The 25,726-nt window shown below is 39.7% G+C and overlaps 1 long non-coding RNA gene across 4 annotated transcripts; it reads right to left on the reverse strand.

Annotated features, from left to right (window-relative positions):
• Positions 1–3,331: 3,331 nt before the first annotated feature.
• Positions 3,332–25,520, reverse strand: LOC147758487 (uncharacterized). Of its 4 annotated transcripts, none has more exons than XR_015326902.1 (4): positions 25,387–25,520; positions 17,306–17,367; positions 16,924–17,099; positions 3,332–4,655 (listed from the first exon to the last, which is right to left on the reverse strand). It is a non-coding gene; the product is annotated as an uncharacterized LOC147758487 (long non-coding RNA). The 4 variants fall into 4 exon arrangements; XR_015326906.1 differs by lacking the exon at positions 3,332–4,655 and adding an exon at positions 8,399–8,791; XR_015326907.1 differs by lacking the exon at positions 3,332–4,655 and adding an exon at positions 15,099–15,620.
• Positions 25,521–25,726: the final 206 nt, after the last annotated feature.

Here is a 25,726-nt window from a genome sequence, read left to right on the forward strand (position 1 = left end):
TAAAAAAAGGCTCCAAATTAAAAAATACAAAGTACGGCTTCATCTCGCATAAGTTCGCACTTGGCTCTCGTATAGACTAGCTGAGGCTAACCTAGTGGGTAACGTATCTATCTGAAAAGCGATCCATGTTCAACCCCCCCGTTCGATACATTTTGTGCCAACCGTCTGATGGAGTGTCCAGAAGTGAGACTGAATGTAAAACTAAAAATATAAGGTTGTTTGTATATAGGAATTTGTCGTTTTGCCTACTAATAAAGTGATTGATGAGAATTTCAGAATAGGGAATGTGTTACAACTTTGCCGGAACATCATTCATTCAATCGTTTTATGAACTATTAATCATAGGCCTATAGTTACGTCTGCGGCATACGATTTGTATGCAGATCCAAACAACGGTCTCATAATGATGAACACCAGGTTCGATTTCAGCAAGAGGTATAGCTAATTTATATTTTTATATGTATTATATTAATATATATTTACGAGGCCTTGACTCTAAATGGTCAGCATTCTGCCTTCTGATAGATCAGCACTTTTCTTGCTGAAGAATTGCCTCTCTGCCTTACGAAAGCCGGCAGCCAATTTCCCTTTACCCTGAATGTCAAACCGCTTTCTCTTATTATTAACGCAGATGGTTACTGTCATTAGTGCTTCTGTAACCAACGATGAACTAAACAATATGACTATCTGTTGAATTTTTTAAAATTATTTTCCAAATAGAATTCAGTCAGTCTGTAAAATTATGTATATACGTATGACTTTGCCATATCCGCGCAGTCGTGACGGCCAGAACGCAAACTGACATATAAACAACACAATAACAAAAACAATAATAGAGATGAATGACAATAAGGTAGGCGTACGCTTGTAAAGTACGAGAAGGTTAAATAAATGCCTACGTATTATTGTTCGGTAGAACTTAAATACAAAATCTGGATAAGGAAACTTACCGACTATGGCTTGTTTCATAGACCAGCAACCAAAATTTTGAAACGAATCGAAAATTTATACGTGTGTGAACCCTTTTTTGGGGATCACACGAATATAACTGTAACTTGTACGCGATATGGACAAGCGATCTTCTTTGTGTCTTGGATAAAAGCAACGCTTCGGCCGACCTTTGTTGCTTGTTTCTCTGCAAACACCCCTCAGGGGTCTCAGTCGTCATCTACGACAACTGAATGCCACTGACGGAAACAGTCGCATCCGTCACTGCTTTGTGTGGTCTGGTCCGGACTGCCGCCGCTGCTGCTATTGCATAGCTATTTATCGTTTGTAGCCTCGTCTTTCTGTCAGTCTAAACTTTTTAAATTGCTTCGTCATTTTTTATGGCTCGTGGCCTTTTTATGGCTATTATCCCATTTGCTGAAACTGAGATGTAGAAAGTGCACAGCCAGCAGCGACATTCGTGCAGCAGAGACAACTTCGAACGAGATAACGTATTAGTCTAGGTAGCCGTTTGCTTTGCGTACCACGAAGGGTTCATCTTCGACAGTACGAAAATCTACCAGCAGTATCTTTCTGTCTCAGTCGACGTTTGAGGTAAGGGAACAATGCAGAGTCGGAGCTTAGAGCAGTTTAGGCAAACACACATATACACGAAATATTTACAAAATTCAAGCGGTTCTTTTTCTAATGAGCAAAAGAAGGCATATTTTCCAGAGTGACACGCTTCCTTTTAGCGCTTAGAACTGTTAAGCTGTTTGTATATAAGATCTATAATCGATTTCTTAGGCTAAATTATATTTAGCTCTTATCAAACTAACGTCGCAAGAGCTACTAACTATCAAGTATAACCACGCGCAATAACCTAGATTGAACAATGGATTAGACAGTCAGGTCTCTAATTGAAAAATGTAGGTATTCAGCATTATCTGTTAGGCCCAATAACATATAGTAATAGCTAGACAAGGTGTTATTTAACTTCCCTTCGAAAGAAGAAACGTTTTTTTTACCGGGCACGGTGTTCTCGTGTGCCCGTAATGCATATACATATATATATATATATATATATATAATCACTTTATGAGGGAATGACAGTCCCCCTTTAGTATTCCGTATCGGTAAGATGCGTTTATTGCGAGTTACTCCTTCAACTTACCTCAACTTCGATACGTATTTCCATAAATTCTTCTGTGCGTAAGGAACAACCCGAGAAACTACGATAGGCGCCTGTGCCGATCCGAGCTTGTAACAAAGTTATTTCAGAAGGAACTGATGAAGAATTTGCTCCCCCTGCTGACTCGCGATACTATGCTGATATAATCAATGTTTCAGATAGTTTAGATATAAAGCTCGGCGACGTGGCTCACTTTTATGGTTTTTTTGAGACACCTGCGTTTCATGCTAGTAATTGTACGGTATACACATTCTGACTGAAATCGTTCCTAAACGTCTTGGTAAATGCGGTAATTGTCAGTCGTCAAATGAAGCGATGAGGTGTTCCCTTACGCTGCACGAATAGCGAGAACGTCAGTGAACTGCTCTACCGTTTTATGCGGTATTATGACAAATTAATGAAATCAGATCATGCCACAGTTATCGGCTTGCATGGTAATAATTTCAACTAATTGTTCCTTTTTTTTTTCTTACTGGCATGTTTACACACTGAGCAATAGGAGAATGAATGATGTTAGAAGCATAGCTGAAAAAATTATTAGCGACTTGGGTCATTGCGAAAAGGCAGTTACCTCGTAGTGCTACTGCTCCCCATTCAGGACCTTTAGGAAAATGCAGTGCCTCACAATTTAGCAGAAAATAAATACATGGAAGAGTTAACATTTTTTTAAGTTAATTCAGTTCAACGACTTCGGGAAACTAAAAAAGAAGCTACAATTTAGACAGGTTAAATAGTGCTCCGCACCGTAGATTAATTTTTCCAAGTTTTGCTGCGCATTCAACGTAAATTAGAAAAAAAGATAGTTTGTCCTGCCTATGAATAAGAGGTTTTACGACTAGCCAGCATCTGCTAGGCGAGATCCTCTTATCTAAGTTATAAATGTGGCCTTTCACAACATTTATCGGAAACATGTTTAAGACGGTCATAAAAGATGTTCTTGAACGCATTCTTTTGACTACCGTGGTCCGAATTGAGCCTGTAGTAAGGCACGGTTTTTCCAAAACCAAGAAAAGTTGGCAAAGAAGCTTAATGTAGACAAATCAAACCTCTATGACATCTTCGATGATCCGGAAAACTTGAAACTACATACCATTACGTGATCGCTCCAACGGTTTTGTAAAACAGGAACCTTCGTATTGTTCACAAATAGGTAATGTTATGCCAATTTTTTACTACTGAACGTTTTTCAGCTATAATTGGAAGCGAGTTCGATGGTATTTTCTGTTATTGAATACTGCAATAAAAGACATTTACCGGGAATTTCTGGGAATTATTGATATTTTATAGTATTCCTGACTCGAAGCCTCAAGGCTACAGCACGCAGCCTAAACTGGGATTTCTTTCTGTGCCTTAGTTCTAATTTAAGTGAATGTCCAATACGTGCTAGAAGTTTTATTCTTGACGACCGTGTCGTTTACAGTCATTACAACTTTGCCCTGCCTTGGGTGTAAACAACTCACTAACATTAAAAAAGACTATTTCATATTGAAGTCGCAAGTAATTTTTAGTAGTAACTTTGATTCAAATTATACTGATAGTCATAGACAACGAGGTTTAACGAAATTCCATTTTGGGTTGGTAGCAGGCGAAAAGCCCCATAAATACAACGGCTTAAAACGGCTAAGCAGTCCCAAAAGAGTAATCATTAGAGCTTATGTAGGTGACCTAATCCACGGTTGATATTCTATTTTCCGAAACAACATTTTAAGGAGATCCAGGTATACTAAAAATGCTTAAGCTATTTTACTGGTTAATCAAAAATCTATAGAGGGTTTTCGGTTTACTTTATAGAAATTCTTGGATTATTTTAAGGGCCGCCGCTATCTTCGAGTACGAAAAGCAATAGATAGACCAATATCTGTTAGAATAAACAGTGCGTCGAGGTTCGCTCCAACTTAGGTGTCGTACTCTACATATACACGCTATTTTTTTATTTGTCCGAAGCATGGCGCTTTCGAATAATAGGCTTACAAGATACAACGTCTAGATGCTACGCATGACCGGAGGTAATATCTGGACGCTAGTATATATATATATACAATGTAAACTGACGACCTTATTATTTCATCGCTATTATATAGAATATAGGAATGGAATAGCTTGCCATGTTTTACAAAGGCTGTACGTAAGGTACTATACACAATTTAACGCTTACATGACATTGTCGTGGAATCATGCAAACTGTATGTTGTAAAGACGATACCAATGGTCATGCGCTATACCTATGCATAAAATACGGTTCTCGAATTTTCAAGAATTATTTTTCCTATAGTTAACTTCCAGCTTTTACTTCCATTCGCCTTGGTACCACTGTTTTAATTTTGCTTTGAGGGCCTGCATCCTCAGTACAAGGAATACTACAAGGACCTGATTTTGTCTTCAAATGTATGTCCTAGTGAAGTTAACGATAGACAGACCTGTAGCTGTATTGAGTATTCAAGTAGCGAGCTATTTCGGCGGACTTCGGATGCGTGCTGCTCCTTTTACAGCGTCGCCTAGAATGCAATTCTCCAGTAAGGATTCACTAGGAATTCGCCTGCAAATAAGTGTTTAAGTTCGTATATTTAATAATATTACTATTGCTGCATTGATTTTGTAGCAATACCTACCTAAACAAAGACGCGACTAACCTCCAGTTTCTAGAAATGCCGATGGGTGCTCGGCAGCCTGCCTACCCGTTACGGTAAATGGACGAAGTACCCTACACTGTTAGCATCTTACGTCGTGATAGAAACAAGTCAGAGATACAACATATGACACCTATAGATCACTCGAGAATTGGTGGTGTTGCTACCATTGCATGTACGCCCTGTATCGGTGATTTTTAGTTCATACCTTCGAATGAGTTAAACTTCTATCGAGAGTAATTTAAGTGACCTCCTTAGCCTGTGGTGGGGTGTCGGTAGCCCAGTAAACAAGTCTATTGTTTGCTGCAGTGTGTAGTGAAAAGATTCGCTTTACGCGCTTGAGATGCTGGAGTTGATTGGTAAGTGACTGCTATGAACAGAAGCCGCAAAGCCAACTATGATTATTGCCCTAAACTGACACTGTGATTCGTTCAAAGGCGTCCAGGTCCACAGTAAGTTCGTTCTCTTTAATACTGACTTTAGCAATTTTGCGATATTATCAGGCAGTACAGCACAAGCTTTTGGAGCCACTCGAAATGCAGATTCAAAACCCACGAATAGATATTGACGCAAGTTGTTTGGGCCTCATTCGATGGGTCGTTCAGAAAGATGGAGCCTAAGTGTTTCACTAATAGACAATAACAAACGCATAAAAAGTGACAAGTACTGCGACGAGTGTAAAGTCACTTAACAGCGCTAATAATAATAATAATAATAAGTGAGTTGTTAAAAAAAAAAAGTTATGAAAACGGTCCATCTATTTAAATGACTTTGGCGTCATTTAAGTAATATCAATCGCAGCGAATCAGCGTTGATCTAATTTGAAGGATGAGATTTAACAACAAAAATAACCGTGGTAAAATCGTTAGAATGATTACGGTTTCTTTTTTATATTTAAAATAGGGCCCTAAGAAAAGTTTTTCTTTTTAAAAATGCGTGTTATTTTACAAGTTAACGACAATATAGCAGATGTTACATGATATTGCCAAAAACCTAAACAGCCACTACCAAACAGTAGTTTTAAAGCAGCTTGAAAAAGCGGGCTGCAAAAAGAAGAATTTACTCGATCGTTTCTTCATCTTCTTCTACTTTGTCCGTTTATTTATTCCATTCCTAATGCGGCTGATCACAAGCAGTAAAAAACTGATCACGTACGATAAGTATGAGCGAAAAAAAAATGTGCTCTTCATTCTGTGGCAAAGCCTGAACTGACGCCAAAAAAGGTAATCCTGTCTGGTATTGGAAAAGTATTACGGGCCGATGCCGCCTGGCCAAATTATTGGTTCGGACCTCTGTTGTTAACAAACGATTAGAAAATATTGACCAAAACGAGTGGACAAAAATTCGTTGTTTTCTACAACGCCCGACCATGGCCGCCTTTAGCTACCCGGCAAACAGAAGTTGAGACAATCTCAGCGTAACATTTTAATGCATCCACCGCATAACACGGATCCTGCAACATCAGATGATCTATTTGGGTTTCTGCATAACTCTGATGGCGTTAACTAGTTTCTTTGGAAGGATGCAAAAATAATTTTTCAGACTTTCTCGCCCAGAAACCAGAGAAATTCTACAGTGGTCGCGTCATGATGTTACCAGAAAAATGTCCAGCTATCAAAATGGCGCAACGATACATATAAAAGGTATTAAAATTGTTGCTATTTTTATAAGTACTGAACAGGGTCCGCGTTGGGCGGACACCGAGAATCAAGAATAAGTTATCATCATTACGAACCATAAATGGGGCTATAATGGGAGTTGCGTAAGGCTTCGACCTTTCATTTGAAAGTACCTTTCCCACAGTCCTATGAAATTGTCCTTTAGTACCCCATATTTTGAAGTCGAGTCTTCCACATCTCCTATCTTATAGTATACACTACATAGTAATGGACGGAAGAGTTTCGAGCACTACGTTCATCAGTTCTACGTACCCTAATTTAAAACCGCAAAAGACATCTACAACTAGTACATATATTAGGTGTTTTATTTTATAGGCGTTTAGTTGACCGAAAAACTCCCAAAATATCCAACTGGACGAGCTTGTTGAGCCTCTACTTTAGCTGCGTTGCCGGCTTGTGTTTGTCTATACGTGCATATATTTTTTGCTTGTTATATAGATGAAATTCCAACTTCGGCACAAGCTTAGTGCGAACAAACGTGACTATACGGGAACGATAGGTTGGTTTTAGGTTCCCAGTTTAGGCTTGAAGGCATCAGTGCATAGGAACAATTTCCCGATACCTCCCGACAGATTCCTGTACTACAAAGGAAATTGTTATTGGTTTAATACTGCCTATCAAAAAGCAGTTCTGCTACAGATAGCTGAAATAATACATCAGATGATAAAATACGTACCCTGCAATATATAAATCTAATGAAAGATTGAGCATAACTGTTTGCCCCTTTCAGCAGATGAGATTCCATCGGGACAGTAGGCAACTTGTTTAATAACTTATCCAATAATCGTAGGTTTAGCAACTTCAATAAAAATGTTCTACATGTTTTCCTTCTCGAATGGATCTCGTAAACAGAATAGTGTTCTTAAGATTACTTTCAAATTACGTTTTACGGAAAAACAGATCAGGCTTGGTCTTATGAAGACTGTTGTCCTTGATTGATGTTGCCTTTAATTTGATAAAAAAAAAATGCTGGCTAACTTAGACGATAGACGTCTTTGTCCTGCGTTCAACACTCGAGCTACCGCCTACCCTTTCTAGATGCTATCGCAGACTATAGTGATATGACGATTTCAGTAAATTAAACTTAATCCAGTTTGCAGAACGTTTCCTGTCGTTTTCTGCTAGTTCTTATGTCAATATATTGAAGGCAAATATATCGAAAAATCCTAGTATTGAGCATTAGAAGCACATTGCTCCCTACTATAGTTCCCTTTAACTGGCGCGTTAATGGTGGTTTAACTTACTTGTTCAGACAAAGCTTATATATATTGATGTTGTTTGCTAGAGATTATTTTCATGTATGCCCAAATCGTCATGAAAAGTTTAGGCATCTGCTAACATTCTATGACGGGACGTTGTGAATAAAAACTGGAACTAATGAGATGGGTTTCTTATCGAAACCCAACAGAATCTAGTTCTCTCGGTAGAAAACAAATTTTCTATCGGTCTACTGAGTACGAGATGATACTTTTCAACTCATACGACCTACTGTCATCATTGCGGCCGGCCAGCTTTCTATCTGCATTCTCAACTTGAGGGCATTTAGCCAGTCTTGCGGGGGATGTGTGATGACAGTGTTGTAACGTCGCTCCCATGCATGACAGGCGACAATAACGAGTCCCTGAATTTTGAAATTATGTAAACGAGACACTTCCGTGATTATATCTGCCCAAATGCAAATTCACTTCACACGGTGAATTGGGCGAGCAAATACCCTTGTAATGAGGATTTTTGCCTCGCTCGGGTGCACATGTTCCTTCAGCGGGTTCTATTAGAACAGAGTCATGTTTGCACAAAGCGCATAGGTAGATATAATCAAATGTCCTATTAACTAATGTAAAAAAGCTTATACTGTACGTAGAGAGACACGCCGGAAGTGCTGCATATATGAAGCGTATTTGCAAAATGCTTGCATCAACCTGGAGCGCTGGCTCATGGCCTGACTATGAATGAAGTAAATAAAATCAAGCAAATGCTAAAAACTTTTTATTTATTATTTACATGTTACTGTTTGTTACCGAAACGAATATTGTTTGTAATTATTATTGATACTATACCGAGAACGGTACGGATGGCGCAAAATACTGACGTTCTGCGTTTCACTGCAGGCTTGCATTGGCTAGTTCGCTAAAATATGGGTTTCAACAACACTGACGACAAAACCGTGACTTTTGACTTAGCTATATATTGAATAACGTCGAGAAGTGAACAAAAGTAGATGATGCAGTGTTTATTGTATTTTTAAACCATTACCTTGAGTCTTATTTCTGCAGAAACTCACAAACTTAGCATTCTCACATTTAGCGAGTAGTCCGTTACCCCTCCTTTGTGTCTTCTTGTACCTCCTGTTCGATCTGCACTGATTCCTGAATAAAAAAAAAGTCCTCGCTGTATTGAAGCACCACCACATACAGAAAAAAGATAATGATTGAAAGAAATAGACGGAAAACGAAGTGGCAACAACAACAAACAGTCAGTAAAGCACGTTATAAAAGATATCCAGAGAATATATTGAGAATACATGTCCGACAGCAGATCGAGCGGCTCTGGTTGCTACTCGTTCTTGCCAATCGAGTGAAGACATAAGAAGGAAATAAAAACAAGCTGGAAGGGAGCGCCCTGTTCTCGAATGGTAAAAATGGTCCAAATGGATGGGTCGACCTAGTAGTAATATAGCAGCGCAATTATTCCCATTAGACAAGGGATTCCAGTGGCCCTGCAATTGGTGCGTGTGAAAAGATGAGCGGACGGATGAAATTAGAGTCGACTGAATGACTGATCCCGAACTGAACAACACAAGGGAACCCGTTTGACTAGAAATAGGAAAATATGCTCCGAAAACAGACTGGGATCTCTGACCGTTTGCAGGTAAGCTTCATAGATAGGTGCTAAGAGGACTGAGTGTTGACTACGCCTTCCGTCAACAACTTTCCTAAAGTCGTGATATAGAGTCTAAAATATCACTGCGTTTATTGGCGAAATCCGTTATCATCGAAATAGCAGCGCCACGGTTTTCGAATCCTTAAGCACTCTTTTCCTCGCTACTCTCATCGTTGTCCTATCGTCAACATAAAATTCTATATCTGTTTATGTAAATGTAAGGTTTCTACTCTTTTTATCCAGGGCTATCACACTGAATACGCTAGGTGAATATAACTACGGTTTACTTCTTGACACTGCTCCAGTGCAATAGTGCGCTAGCAAACGCATTGTTCGGAGTGGCTTTGGCGAAGGAAGTGGAGTAAGGACGGGGTAATGGGCAGCGCCCACAACTGCGTGATTACCTGCCAGTGGCTTCAAGGTCGACCGGTGCTGCACGCTAGTAAAATAACAAATTCAAGCCCGACCCGCGATCAGAATGTAAGTTCTGCTTAACAGGATGAAGATCTCAGACTGCGTTCGAATAACAGCCATAATTAACTCTCGAAGTTATGTTGTGGCAAGGCAAGGTACGCACGCATTCAACACAACTCTTTCCCATTCTGCCGTGTTGAAATGAGGAAATCCTACGTGCAGCATATGGGATGTTCTAGTTTAAGGGGTCGACTCGAGCAGTGAAATTGACGACGGCTTTATTTGATTATCTTTAACCTGATCCATTAGCTACACGCACATAGGCCAACGTTTGGTTGAAAAGGAAAAATTTATTCGTTTATAGAGGTATTTTATCTGAATATAGTCTCTTTCATGGAAATGTGTGAATATTGCAATTGTGGAAGAATGAAACGGATCGAAAGCTATCCGATATCGATTCTGTGGATGGAGATACATTTATTTTGGAAATATTTAATTCGCCAGTTATTTAAAAAACAATTGCATATCTATATGAATGCCTACCTTCCTACCATTAGGTACTGGATATAAATTGCCTCAAAACGCTAAAAATCATAACATTTTTTCATGGCATCTGCAACGATTTCACTTCGTACATAAGATGTTCAGACATATACAGTATTTTGGTAAAAGCTACGATGTGGCAGGAGCTATTCTCTAAGTAAACGGTTAGAAGCAATTTGTTTTTGTGCTGTACCTCAACTTTTCTAATGGTCATTGTAATATGTATTCGGCCATTATACATCTGGGAAGTTACTACCAAAATAATAATAACTTAATTCACAGAGTTTCTGACTTGCTCCCGTTTGAATAGTGCCAGACACTTTTCTTCTTACGCGATTGTTTCGTGTGATTCGTTCACGCCGCTCAGAACACCTTTCCGTGTTATGTTGAAGACATCGTACTTTCAGTTTTTTAAAGACAAGTATTTGCCCGTTGTGCAGCACGTGCTTTTAACTCTTTCGCTCTACGATGTTTTTATATTAAAGTCTACTGCTAGAACTTAGTGTACATTTACTTGGCGTACGTCATAGGACAGGGAAGTTCTATCTTGTTAACTTTTTTTTTTCACTTAAATGCACTATATATGCCAAGTCTGGTTTTAGTACGTCCTAATAAAGTCGTATGCTATGATACTTATTACCTTTTCTTTGTAAAATATTCACCATACGTTTTTAGAGTGTATGTATCTGTAACGGGCTGCAGCTCTTGCAGTTCTAGGGGTCACCAACAGATGGCGCCAGAAAGACGTCCGGAGCTCATCGAATTACTGGGGTTTGATTTGTTAACCTTGCTTGAAATTGCTGTCGCATTGCCACGCTTTGTGAACCTAAGATTGCCGTGTGCTTTCGAGGGACTCAATATTACATCTCTATATCTGTTTTAGGCAAATCTAGAAGTGATGGCTGTGCGTTTACAAGGGGTTTCTGCATAGATATACTTATCTATATGAATGTTCTTCCAACTACGCGCTCAGCACCTTGTAGTGAATTCACAACTAACACACTTGCAAGCAATTTTCTACGAGCTAACCTTTGGGATAGCAAACTAAACTACCATTACCCAGTTTAATCTGCTACACTTGTGGAAATGCTCCAATCAGATACTCGACGTGACCAGGTAGAAACGCCCATGGGTTAAATATAGCTTATATACGAATCCTAATGTCAGCGTAACAGAAAGATATTATGATATTGAGGCAGTGTACCAAGTTCGCTCGGCTCAAGGAATTAAAATTCTGGGAGATTTTCCGAATTTCCCAGTGTTGCCTTGGACAGCAGATAGGCTTTCAAAATCGCCTGTGTAGTCCTTTCATGTACTTAGTGATGGCTAACGTTCCGCATCTAAGAAAGAGTAGCCTTGCATTCGTCAATGACTGGCCTGTATAGCGTTAACAAAAGGTGGTTCACTATTATTACTAAAGTTTTCTACAAAGATGTTTATCTTTGTAGAAAACTTTGCTAATCGGATACTGTGATATTCTGAGGCGCTACGAAAGGTGTGACAGCTTAGAAGGTAACGTATTTGCCTGCTAAGCTCGGGGACACGTTGTGGTCCAGGCTCGAATACGATCATAGACTGACTTTTTCGTGCTGGAAATCAGCTGTCTGACGGAGTGTCTAACGGCAATATTGGACCTAAAAACTCAAAACACAGAGGCGCTAAATAAAGGAAGTGAGTGAGCTCGCTGTTCCTATCTGGGCTGATCTTATACATGTAGACGCTTATTCGTACCGCTCGCAATTAACTGGAATTTAACGGTTTTCTAAATTCATTTGTTAGGCTTATAACGCATGCAGTAAAAAAGCGAAGCGTTAGACAACATCTAACGCTTTCCGCTATCTTGTCCTTGGGCAGGTTAGGAGAAAGCCTGACTATGTAACCACACATCGAGCGGCCCACATTTTTAGAATGGGTGGAGCAATGTCTGCTGAGCCAGATGGCAGGATTAGGCTGGAATCAACAGGTCTATAGTTGCTTACAACGAGCATTCGGCGCGCCTATAGGAATCTCGCTCAAGCGTTTGATTCGCTTCTCCGATATATATATATATATATACATACGTATGGACGTAATATATGGAATAACTGATATAGGAAAGTGGAAAAAAAGCGCTTTCTACTATATTGGTAAACTCTACATTAGCTTCAATAGTCTGCCCTGAGACGAGTCACCTCATTGCTGTTACACTGGGAAAGCTAGGTACAACTTTTCATAAATTTGTATACTTTTATAGTAGCGGACGTGTGCTCGATGAAATAGGTACCGCCGATAAACTTATAAAAGCATGCAAATCCCGAAGACAAAAGTAAAAGGTTAGTTTGTTCATTAAACGGATGTCCTCCCATAAAGACAACTTCTGCAGTGAGGAGAACCTCTAGTTTTGATTTGGTGGTTTCATCATTATAATACATGACGATCTATTCGCATGTTATCGCTTTATATTTATTTTTCTTATGTTATATATAGTTTATACTGCGAGATAAATATAAAACCATATTTTATATTTACCTCGCGGAGGTGACATACATTTATACCAAAAAAATTCAGAAATACACTTGACACTATTCCGTGCGCCATCAACGTTATTTAGCTAACCTTCGAGAGTGCATAAACAGGACAAATGCTGCTTTATAACTAGAGAGAACTCGTCGAACGAAGTTTCATTGTTCTCACATGTTGTCTGTCATATGTTTGCTTTATTATGATTATGTGTGGTAGCTGTCTCCTATAAAAAGTTTGATTTCACTTAGTGGACGGGCCAGTTCTGACATACGGCAAGGTAACTGAGCACGGTACATTTGAACGCCATTGACCAATTTAGAATTAATGAAAAATGGAAAAGTATGTCGTCACGATACGCACTGCCGGTGTGTAAGCAGATTATCCAGCCAACGACTTCATGCCAAACGACTGAGGTGTTTTATGAGACAAGGAAAGAAATAGCCGGTTAACAATGTGGCTCACCTTCGATACCAACCAAATGCCCTGTTCGGCACTTGGATTTTGTAATTTTCCATTTCATTCCAAAGAAATTGACCAAATACAAATGTTGTACGTAGGCAATAGCGGCGAAGTTTGAATATAAATTCTAGAATAGCCATTCTATACGAGGAATTGGCATTAAAATATCTTAAATACTCTAGATAGTGATAGAAAGTGCCATCACATAACATTCTCCTAAAACACTGCTATTATTAGAAAAATAGTTTGCAGTACACACAGCGAGATATAGCGCTAAACTTTTAATCGCTAGAACTCGAACTTTCCCGCGTTAGGAAGCATCAAAAAGGCCTTGTTTAGCTCTCAGTTGATTTCTTGTTCTTCGCTCAAACTAGATCCTTTGCCACGCATCGAACGTCGACTATAACGCTCAGACAAGTCTTCATGGAGGGCCTGACGTACACCTCCAAACATAGGCCGCTCGCTATACTCATTTGGATAGCGTAGGGTCTATGCGTATGCTGATAAAGTACGAGTGCATATTTTGTATCCTGTAAACACCTTTTTGACACAATCGTATGGCTACGTGCGCCCTATGTCAAGAGTTACCCGGAATACAGTTTTACTAGGCTGAATGTATATATACACATACATGTGCATATATTGTAATTATGAAAATTATATCTGTATTACACATCTCGTCTCAGGGATATGCAATAAATTAGGAGTGCCCGGAGTAAGATAATTTTTCAAAAGTTGAGTCGAAATAGAAAAGTGGCTGCAGACGCGAACTTCCTTTTTTTATCAACTGCTCTCGCGATAACGTAAGACATTTCCTTGTACCTGGTGTTTAGTTGTTGTTCTACGACGGGCTTGGGTAGATTTCACAAAGAGTAGTATATAGTTGGGAACCTTTATTCTATTTTTCTTTTATTTATTATCTATTGTAGTAAAGAAGAGTGCAGAAGTGGACCTAAATCTTCTGCTGAGACGGTAAACTGCGTTTAGGTGGAAATTTGAAATTGGTTAATATTGTGGCTAGATAGCATCAAGATAGTTCCCATTTATCACATGTCAGAATATGTCTAAGATCATCGTGCGTTCCGTACGTCTTGTCTACTAAGAAACGCTTGAGCACTTGCTAGGGTAACGCAATGATATAATGCTTTCCGTAAAACATTGGACTCCCTAAAATTAAACCAACCAATAAAACAAAGTAAATGCAATGATGACCGGTAGCCGTCCGACATTGCGTACCTTTTCCTGTTCAAGGTACTGTTGTGTTCATTCCAATAAGATGCCTCGGTATTATACCGGTCGGCAACCGAAAATGTTCTTCCAGTGATCGTAACAAACGTTCGGTTCATTATAAGTCTTGGCGCAGATAAACATAGCACTATAGCTTCGTAATTGTGACTAAATGTATCGACATCAAACGAGACTTGATAAATATACGCATTATATTATCTTTTCAGGGTTAATGAAGTTTAATAGATTATACACTTAAGGCAATGTGATCAGTACTATATCGCTGTTCTACCTCTATGCCACTGTAGACTACGGACGCGTCTCCACCGAAATGAACCTATTTCTAAACATTTGAAAGGTCATATTCACACATCAGTGAACGTCTTTGTATCGGTGGTGGCTGGTATATTCGCACCGAATAAAAACAATAGATGTGGTAAACGTCAAAGCCAAACAGATTTACACTAGATCAGGCTGTCTCGTTAATGGACGCTCTACTGTGATTAACTTACCCTACGCCTCGTAAAACGATGCTGTCTTAAGACTAGGTTTATTCGATCCATATGAATCTACTGCTCTGTCAAAATTCAGCTCTCCTTTCGACACATCAGTTAACTATAACCCGTATAAAAGCGAGGACTTTGAAACAAAATTTCAACTATACACACTAAATATGTCTACCAACATTTTATTTTCGCTTCAAAACAATTTTCTCTTACCTAATCCGTTTGGGCTAATCAAGTCTAGATTTGGGAGGTTTTCTGTTTGACTGGGCTTTCTGGGCTGGGTTTCTGTTTAACCAAGCACGTTTTCAACTTGAAATTGTATAAGTCTCATATTTTCGTAAAATTTAACAATAGTGTGTGGTTTTTCTATCTTCCATATGGTTTCGTACTAATCATTCTTAATGGTACATATTCTTCAATAAACGTTATTGTTTTCGTTAAACGCTGAGTCATTTATCTCAGTTAGCAAGGGAGCGATCTTAACTGTCTCGTAGTTATCAATTCACCGATTGCGTCTTGGTCGCGTCAACTGCAGCCGCAACTACTTCCCCAACTTATTTAGAATTTTCATTTGCTTCTAGACCGCCTTCCGTGTTTAGGCTGCATTGATCTTTGTGCCTGGTTTGCTCAGGCCTCAGCAGCCCTATAGCCAAATGTCCGGCACCTGGAACGAAGGCATTGCTGGCTTCTGTAAAAATGAAAGTGAAACGAAGTGTTTCTATGCCGAGTTCGCACGGTAGCTGGCAAACAAACACGTCACTCATGAAGCTATCAGGGAGACAGGCCTGCGAGCAGCTAACGCTTAGTAACCCACTTGCTCGCCCCACTCTTTCAGCCAAAATCGCCTGCAATCACGTGCAAGTTCATGCCGAAGCTGTGTGCCTATGTGTGTGTATTGTGGGATCGCCAATCCAGCATTTCAAATCCACAATTACTACCATAGGAAGGAATAAAATTGTCCAGAGGGCGTGGCGGAAAGGAAGAGAGGGGCGCATATATGGTTAAATTTGATAACCGTCGTGTAATTGTGTTATAGTTTGCTACACAAATAGTATGGTTATAGTATCGTTGACCTACATATTAGCAGCGTTGTGTCCTGTTTAGCATGCGCTCAGAACAAGGGTACGTGTCTTTCCATCGTGCTTTTCCTTTGCATGTTCAATGCAGAGGAATGTGTCACTCGTATATTCACACAAAGCCGTAATTGAACGCTTGACTAATGTTAGCCAAATACTGAATAGTACGTTTTTTTTTTTTTAAAAAACAGTTAGGTAATATCCTGGGTTGACAAACATTGTAATTTTTTTCATGGTAAAACCTCGCATCGTTTATAAACAACACATCACCATGTGTACGGAAGAACTGCTACTGGCGTGTACGGATTAGAACGACTGCGTAATGTATGGCAAAATCTCATATATGATTACTGATGGCAGTGATTATTTAGACTATTGTATATGGTTTTTACCCTTGTAGTACACTGACGTGTCAACTTTAGCTCAATTCTATGGTTACTTACAAATTTACTTCCTTATCATAATGAAAGGTGGTCTTGGCTCGGACTCTGTTGGAGGCTTGATACTATACACCGAATAGGTGTTCTATAATAAGATTTCCAATTACATGTCTGAAGAGTGTAAGATCGGCGCAGATGTGAGCAGACTTTCTACGTTGGAGTAGGACAAGTAAGTAATGGGCATGAGTGCTTCACGTTTGAATTATCTCGAAGCCTCTGTATGATCCTGTATGCCTTCTTTGTATCTGAAGGTTCAGGTCGCCAGTTCTCGTCGAATACCAGAGCTATGCATGTAGTCATTAAGATCAGACCAGGATATGACTGGCGTAGCTTCATAATACGTTTGGTGATTTAGTCGGGTAGGCTTGCAAAATGAAGTTGTAGACCAGGAGGTTCTCGAAAGCGCTTGGTTGTAAAAAATTTAATAACGTTGAGTATCTTATTTACAGACCTTTAATCTCCGGTAGTCAACGTTGAGCGGCAGGTGGGTATTCGTTTCATGTCAAGTACCAAGGTTTAGAATGTAGCAGTCCCGACTGACGCTTTCTGTGAAGTTTCTGCTTTCGACTCGCGACTTTCTAGTTGAAACTTTGTTTTAACTCCTCAGAGTGCTAGGCGGAACGTTACCTGAATTAAATCCAAATATTTCACAAATATATTTTCGCTATGATTGTTTTTCTTTTATTTGTTTGCATTATGTTCTTCTTTATTTTGTTTGCCCAGACGATGAGAAAATAACTAAAATCAACTATTGATATTTAATCAAATTATGTAAAAGTTCTATTCTAATAACGAAGAAATAATAATAATTATAACGAATAAGTTTGACAAACCTGTCGAGAATACCTGACATTTTTCATTGACGACATCCACTAATGACACAAGCATCCAATAACTAAAAAGAGAAAGTGAAATTAAGTTATATATGTTCATGAGAGCAATTGAAGAAAAAAAAAGTTATGGGAAGTTAGTAATTTAGGATTTGACGTAACAATTGGTGGCGAAGACCAGAGTAAACAGTCGGAAAAGTTGGCTGCTACGAAGAAGACATTTCGTGAGACTTAACGTTCCAATCATTTTGGTAAGTACGTAAGTTTTTGTAAGTAGTGATTTTTGTCTCAAAACGAAAAAAAAGATGGTGAGCGATGCTGAAACGTATATCTCAGAGGAACGCAAACCTTGCTAAAAATCAATACGGCCATTGAGGGTGTTGAAGTTCTCCGCCCCCCTGATACATATGCTTACGCATTTCTGCTTCTGTTCTCGTTTTTAAAGTTAACAGAATGTTTTGCAGAATGGAAGAATCTGATATGGAAAGCCATTTCTAAGTCCATTAAACTTTCTGAATATTTTATGAAGTTGTGTAATTTCGTAAATGGTCTATGGGGCAAAGTCAACGAATTAGAGCGATGTAATGAGGAGCGTACGTAAACGACATACTTTCTAGTGCAGTTTATCGAGCTCATCTAACCAGCTGCAGACCATTCATGGCCGTAATGACTGAAGAGTGAAGGGCTACATTTAGTAAGCCGATTAGAAGACACCGGCGAAGCGAATAAAATGACTTACGAATTAGCTTCTCATACACAAAGAAGAATGGGTAAGATAGCAATAAATTGATAGCACTTGGCATACAACATCTCGTTTAGATTATTTTAGAAATATTACATACAATATTCCGACGCCCACTGAAAATATGCGATTTTTTTTAATATACTACCTAGTAGATCTCAAAAAAATGTTTCCAATTTACAGCTTCTTTTACGTGCGATCTATTACCAATAAATGTACTATTAAAATCTCCAACAGCGACCAAGCACTATATAGCATACATTTTCATGTCGATATTCATTGGTCCATTGGTTCAGGTAACGGTTGAAACTTTACGGTCGACATACGCTGAGACAACCATAGTCAGACACCGGCCGATAGAAACAGAACCTTTGATATACTACAAAAAGTACGCGTAGAAGCTTTTTGTTTGTTAATATCAAGAGATCTATCTACTATACTCGGTTTAAGATTATGCTTACATAAACAAAACGTACGTTTTCATTTTTCTAGTGATTTGGAAACTTGAAAAATACCCGGAGAGCAACAGTTGAGCTTACTACTCGTCCCTTTAGTTTCTGATGCCTCTTACTGTAAAAAAAAAGCACGTTTAATAACTTGTTTTTGTTCCGTTTTGCTTTCTCTTCCTATATTGCCCTATTTAACTCCGCGAACAATACATATGCGATATAGAAGTAATTAAACTAAAGCTAAGTCGCTTTATGTGGTAAGCTAGAAGCTTATCCGGATATACAATATTCTATATGTAACTGGAAGGTAGCGAAGCTTGCTTTCCGTAAACTTTTCGATTCGTACGACAGAAACGGACCCGACAACCTGCCTGTTGTAACCAGTTGTTTTCGAATTGATTCTCGAGTGCTATGCGAATCTATATATGTGCGCCAAAAACTTGCCTCACTCTCGTCTCAACAGGAGCGCGTATCGTCAAGCGACGAACCCAATTCTACTCAAAAAGCGTCTCAAGAAAACAAGGTGCCAAACAGTAAGCAACAGCCCTAGCTCAGGCCTAAACTAGCAGAATGTCACCTTAGACGCCGTAAATGCAATCGGTTAGAATGGCTGCACAACGCAGCGCCAGTTTTTCGATAAAAAAAAAAACATTTAGTAAACTACGTGCGGAGTTGCCTGCAGAAAGCACACTGCATCCTGTGAAATACGTGTTCGAAGAAAAACGTGCGACGAACATCATATGGCAAGGTTCCTCTGAAACTATTTTCCAGGCTCAGTCTTCTCACTTTCTAGGATTTTGGCTGTAAGGCACCGGGTGTAGTAGGGCTAGCACTAGTTAGGACACTGTGATCGTTTCAAGTGTTCTAAAACCCTACGTGTGGTCCGACTAGTAGCCCCTAGCAACCTGTGTGAATATAATATACGAGTGACAGGCGTCGTCTATAGCAGTACTTTACAACAGTACAATACGCCAACCTCGAAGAGTGATGACGTAGATGTTTAGGACTTCGTAAAGATAGTCTGAGTTATTATTATTTTCTGCTGTGCGGTCCTTATATCAAGTTTTTATATAGCTAGAGATAAGGCATTCGACTGATCATTTGAAATCAATGAGGGAAATATTTTTGTATTCTGTACAAGCGAAGATTTGCTTGTTAACAGAAGGGAACATTTGATAGATCACAAGAAGTTGTGCAAAGGATTACGGTGTGTTAGGAACGTTTTCGGCAGAGATAAACTAGAAGGCGGATTGCAAAAGCACACACGTTGACTTCGCACAAAGGGTCTGCCAAGAAGTGCGCAGTATTTACATAAAGTAGCGACAGACTTTAATAAACCTAACCCATTCGAATGGAGGAATTATGTTGCGTGGGTGTTCATGAATAGTCTTTAAGGCTGTTTCAGCGTGCACTAACCTATGTAACTACAAAATAAAAAATAACAAAGCTGATTGTATCTCATGCGCATATTTATACTTAGGCTTACTACACCTGATAATATCGTTATTATCGACATTTTACTAAATTTTCAAAAAAAAAGTCGAATACTTCAGAATATCCGCAAGCCTTTCAGGAAAAAATATGCTATTCTCCATAATCCTTTGGGCTAGCGACGGGTAGTCACTTTTTTACTGCCTATCCTATGTAATATTTGATTTTTTAGTCTTTAGATGTGTGTTATGCATGGAGCAGGTAGACCCCTTATGACAATCAATTAGATCGAATTAGCTATAGCTACTGTAAGTAATTAAAATACCCATTAAGTTATGACCAAATCTACTTTAATTACCCTTACAGACAAAATGAAGCAAGTTTTAAAAACTATATTTATGTAAGGACATCACGTTAATAGTGTTTTTATTTAATCATAGCAATGTCCGTGTGCTTCAATGTCGCTTATACGTGCACTATTAGTAGAATGAAGTAGTTTCAGATCAATCAGAAACTTCGGATGTTTTTTGCTTTTCGAGGCTGTGTAGGTCTGAATGAAGCTGGTTTGTTTTTGAATTATTATACTGTCACCTTATAACACAACATCTTTTACAATTAATCAATTAGGATCTAGGAAACAATCCTCGATTTATTTTTCCATATATACATCGTTGTTGTAAGGCGGGCAGATTTAAACCGGTCAAATGTGTGCAAATGTCCTAAACGTTTAACGCTTGAATCTTCAATGACTTTAGCAAATGTAAAAACTCCATACATTGATTCGATATGTCCGAGAAATAATCATTCAAGACGCTGCGATGAGAGAACGCAAAAACCTCTATGGTGGGCACAGTTCATAGTAAATGTAACGCGTTAAGAGTATTAGGATAGTATACTGACAACTTGTCTCAATGTTGTTTATTTAGGACGAACATTTCTTTCACTTACAATTAATTTCTAACATTGACTTAAATTGGTAAGCATCTCGCTTAGACGATGTAGTTGGACATATTCATTGCTTCAATGAGACGAACTGCAGGTTTATTGCCAAAGTTTTTAGAGTTCTACCTTGAACATATGCGCTGGAATAGACACCGTAGATAGGACCTCCGAAAGGCTCTCTGCTCTTAGTCCAGTTGTGAATAAAGTAAATTGGTTTCGATCGGGGTCAACCCAACCGCGTGAGGCATCTTTGTATGCTCTGTAGGGTTATTTATTTTATTAATGGATATGCGAAGCTGCTTTTTTTGTATGGTTCAGCTTGTTTTGAGTTTTACGTCCGGTATCGCCGTTAGACATTCCATCAGACGGCTGGCTCCCGAAGTATGCCTATTTCCGTATTTGAACCTAGACCACAACATATGCCTAATATTAACAGGCAAATACGTTACCCACTAAGCTATCACGGGGCGTAGCGTTGCCTAAATGAGCGACCTGGAGCGTAGTCCTTAGAAGCAGGTTTGAACCGTGACTACAGCCCAACAAAGATACCCTCCTAATCTTACTCATGGTTCTGTCTTTGCCTGTTCTAACAAAAGCAGAAATGCAGAGAGCACCTTTCATTTTGCGCAAAGAGCGTAGTGAACATAGAACAAAATACTGGAGTTTCCCCAGGGGGTGAGGCCTTCTATCCGTCGGCGTTACATGGTCGCTTGGGGTGACGGCGGTCATCTCGCTTTTATAGAGCTTGCGAAGTTCATTGGCCTTCTAAACCGTACCAACCTTATACCAGTTATAGCCGATGAAAGTCGTATACTATTGTGACGAGGATGTTGTCGTGGAGGTGAGTGGCAAGGAAGAAAACCAAGAGTGGTAAACAGCAGAATACGCCTTGTATAAGGAGGCGTTTACTTTATGTAGCCAGCCTCCCGCCTCCTCTATCCGACACTCAGCCCTTGACAACGCAATCAGAAGCGAACGAACGAGCATGATACACTCCCTTAGTCACTGCAGATTAAAGGGCGGTTGCGGTAACAATGCTCCAATAAGGAATATTCTCACGCAAACTACATATTCAACGGCATAGCACTATGTCGCTATATGACCCTATTACATTCGCTGCGAGTATTACGTAGGAAATGCACAAAAAGTACAAGTGATTAATCTGGTTGAAAAAATCGGTTTGATATAATAGAGTTACCAAATGTGTGGCAGCAACAGGTCCAGCGACCCTACTAAAAGAATAACCCAAGAAGAAGCGCGTGACGAGTATTCTGAAGTGCGCTATGATTGTTCGGGTACTTGTATTTTGTATGCCAAGATTTGTTTTGTAAATGCTATTAATTAGTATTATTGTGCCTGTCGCATTTAAAGAGCCGCCCAAGAGACAAAAACAACAATTTTTTTTAACTATAATAAGATTTGGCGTAGCGATTTCAGACTTCGTGACCTAAGACTTGCGTATCTGAATTATTATAGAACGGCTGCAATAGTTGTTTGTTTTATACTATGGGTCAACAGGTGACATGAATTGTGCTTACTGAGATATTGTTAGGTAAGTATCATCCGTAAAGTAGTGCATAACGTTATGGCCGACGCTGCTGCTCGCACATTTTTATTGTACTTTTTGTGACTCTACATAAACAATAGGCTATTTGACGGAATCGTCTCAGTAAGCTCGCCACGGTACGGATCGTCGTAGCTAAAATGTTTCCATAGCAACTCATAAACGATGTCTTCAGGTATGTTAAGGAGTTAATACGTGGTAAATTATGTGCGGAACAAACTGATATGCAACACATTAGATAGGAAAACTCTGTGCGAAATCTTTGTGGTAATACACAGGGCAGCGAAAAGGGCCGTGAGTATTATTTAGGGTTTTATTGAAAAGGACATATAAATAATATATCCTGGCCAGCTGTGGATCTACAATATTTTCTACCGGTGTATTAGTCGTCAGTTGGCAGCGGTCGAACCTAATCATCTCTACAATTGGTACGTATCATATCAAGAAATATAGATAACTCAATCCATCGCTTTGTTAAGTGTCTACAGCAGACTGAAAGAGCTGAACTTTAGGGGTATAAACTGAAGATTCCTGGTTAAATGGTTGGCGAAGAAAGCACTTCTATGTATGGATCGACAGTGTCAACTAGAAGTGCGACACGTGAAATCGTATCTAAGCAGCCCAGTCGGAGCATAAGATGAGCAGAAATCACAGCTGAGACCAATAGCTGGCACATGTTCAGTAATCGCACGTCCGGTTGAAGTGAGATCGGAGTAAGAGTTCTTTGAACGGTTGAACACGAAGAGCATACCATGATATTTCGATACCAAAACACAGTGGGCCTTTACGACGATGCTCATTTAAGGCTATGCAGTGTTCATATCCAGTTTTTCTGAACAACGAACGTTTTCTTTCATATTTCGTCGTGGCAGCTAATTAAATTGCGGACTGTGCCGTTCGTGACGAAGGAAAACCGGTAGTCAGGGAAACTGTGTCTGCTAAGCTTAATCCCACGAGTCACCATACCGACACGGTGCTCGTAAAGGTAGGCCTGGCGTTTATGGTGCTTTTTTAGACGCGCGCAGCAGCCATACTAACCACGGTCTAACAACGGTCTGACGACCATACTGGCAGCGGTCTATTCTGATTGAACTGTTCATTCCAGTCGGTACAGGCTACCGCACTCATCTTGCTAACCTTTTCCTGGCTTACTACGCGACAGCCCAGACCCTGATGAGCGCTTCTGCGCTTTTTAAGATCCGCACGGGGACACTGACGCGGCCGTTACGGACAACGAGCGGCAGTATCTGGCACGTTGAAACATTTGCCGCATGAGGACCGCCACAGCCCGTTCGCAACTGAACGGCCGATTTGGGCGGCCACAGAGCGTGTCAGCTGCAATTGCCTGGCTCCTCTATCCCGCTACGTTTCCAGTCGGCACGGAATGGACGTATCCCCGCCAATGGCCTGACGGTAGAGACGAGCGTATATGTTGCATCACAATTATCATAAATTTAGTTTACGCGGGCGTTGTGGGTATATAGTCCTCTCCCGCTGGCCAAGTCTCATCAACGCAGTAGATTGTATCGTTCAGTTGAATTGAACTCATCGAATTACTATTGAACACGAAACGCAGATTGTCCAGATGTGTACAGGTGTCTGAAATCATCGTCTACCACGGTGCGGAACTAGCGTCTAGTGTGGCTGAAACTGAGTGGATCCACTCTTCTCTATCTCTTTGAGGGCTGCCAATTGCGAAATGATCTATCTTGCGTTTTCCATCTTGTTCCATGGAATGGTTTTTTGGAAAAGTTTTATTCCGACTGGCCATTCATTGCTGGCTCGTACCGTTACATTTATCTTGGACCTTTCTCAACTCCCAATTGCTATAGATCCTGACCCGTCGTTTTAGTAACGTGTGCTCGTTTCATCGACTAACGATCATAGCTCCCAGTTTATTTATGCACGTTCATTCCTCGAATTAAACCCATACGAGTGGGTTTATGCAGCTATAATACATTAGTTCCGCTAATTTTTCCGAGAGATATTTTCTAGTGAATGTAAAAAGTTATCGAAACAGTAGAAGCATTGTTCGACGTCGGCACAAAACCGAATAGTTTATTTTGGGAACTTACTAAATTTCATGACGTTTGACTAACTCTGAAAAGCAATTTATCCTTAAATCTAAGCCGCATGCACATAACTTAGTAGAAAAAATTAGAATTAGTCTAATTATGGAAAAACAGAAATCTGCCTCGCAGTGGCACCGCTCCTTCGTGGATCGAGTTGGATACGGAAGATCGATGTAGTAAATAGAGATTATTGAATATAGACGAATTTTTCGTTTTGATCCAACGTCAAGCGGGCTCAAATCCTGAATAATGTTACCTAAGTTCGTGCTAAGGCTTTAGTTACTTGCTGTATGCCATCTTAGTGGCACAAGTGACTCTGCCAAAGTTAGCGCCATCATTTTTCTTACAATCGTGCACGCAGCCTGTCACGTTGGCCCCATCCTCGTTTTGCATCATTAATTTTTGGGCACTTCTTCTGAGTCGTACCTCGGAGCTACCTCACGCAACAGATTTTGGCGATCTTTCGTCCTCTTTAGGCTTAGTGCTGTTTCTAGTTAGCGACACTGACACAAAGTCAGACAAGTAACGCAAGACCGTCGACTGGCCACAAAAGCCTGTCGTGTTGAGCGAAGAGGTGAACATTTTTTCTGCATGCCGTATCATGGCCCGTAGGCATAACCACAATTAAATAAGTAATACTAATTTAAACAATAAGCAGAAGAGGTTACATATAAAGCCCTCTTTAAATCTTTGATAAAGTGCAGCTAGCACGAAGAGACGCACGTTTAGTGGAACCCTAAATGCTTTAGTAGATATAAAGGGGGGTACTGCTATCCCGTATAAACAGTTTGCATATCTAATTATCGAAAAACACACATCTTCCATTCCGCCATTCGGAATCGAACGAAGGGTATATATAGGACTATACATTTACATATACTTACATCTGAATGGACCGGTCATATTTCCCAATGGGCAAAAACTTGCGCGCCACTTTTGTATGTGGGCCATGTCATGAATTGCTGACTGCAGTTCTCTAACTTAAATCAACAATAAGGCTTTTCACCCTGCCGCGAATTGGTGTCTATTCGAATTTGCTCACAATCAATCACGTTCGTTTCTCTAACTTAGATATATACAGGAATACTACCTATTGAGGAATACGAAATCAGTTGCAGGTCGTCATTACTTGCACGATACGTGTATAGTTGTTTCCTAATACTGGACTAATCGTCGAAGCTCTATTCGATACTGTTATTATATAGTAATACTGTTATTATATAA

The sequence above is a fragment of the Varroa destructor genome, unplaced genomic scaffold (genome assembly GCF_002443255.2).
Source record: "Varroa destructor unplaced genomic scaffold, Vdes_3.0 BEIS01000001.1, whole genome shotgun sequence".
Classification (NCBI taxonomy): domain Eukaryota; kingdom Metazoa; phylum Arthropoda; class Arachnida; order Mesostigmata; family Varroidae; genus Varroa; species Varroa destructor.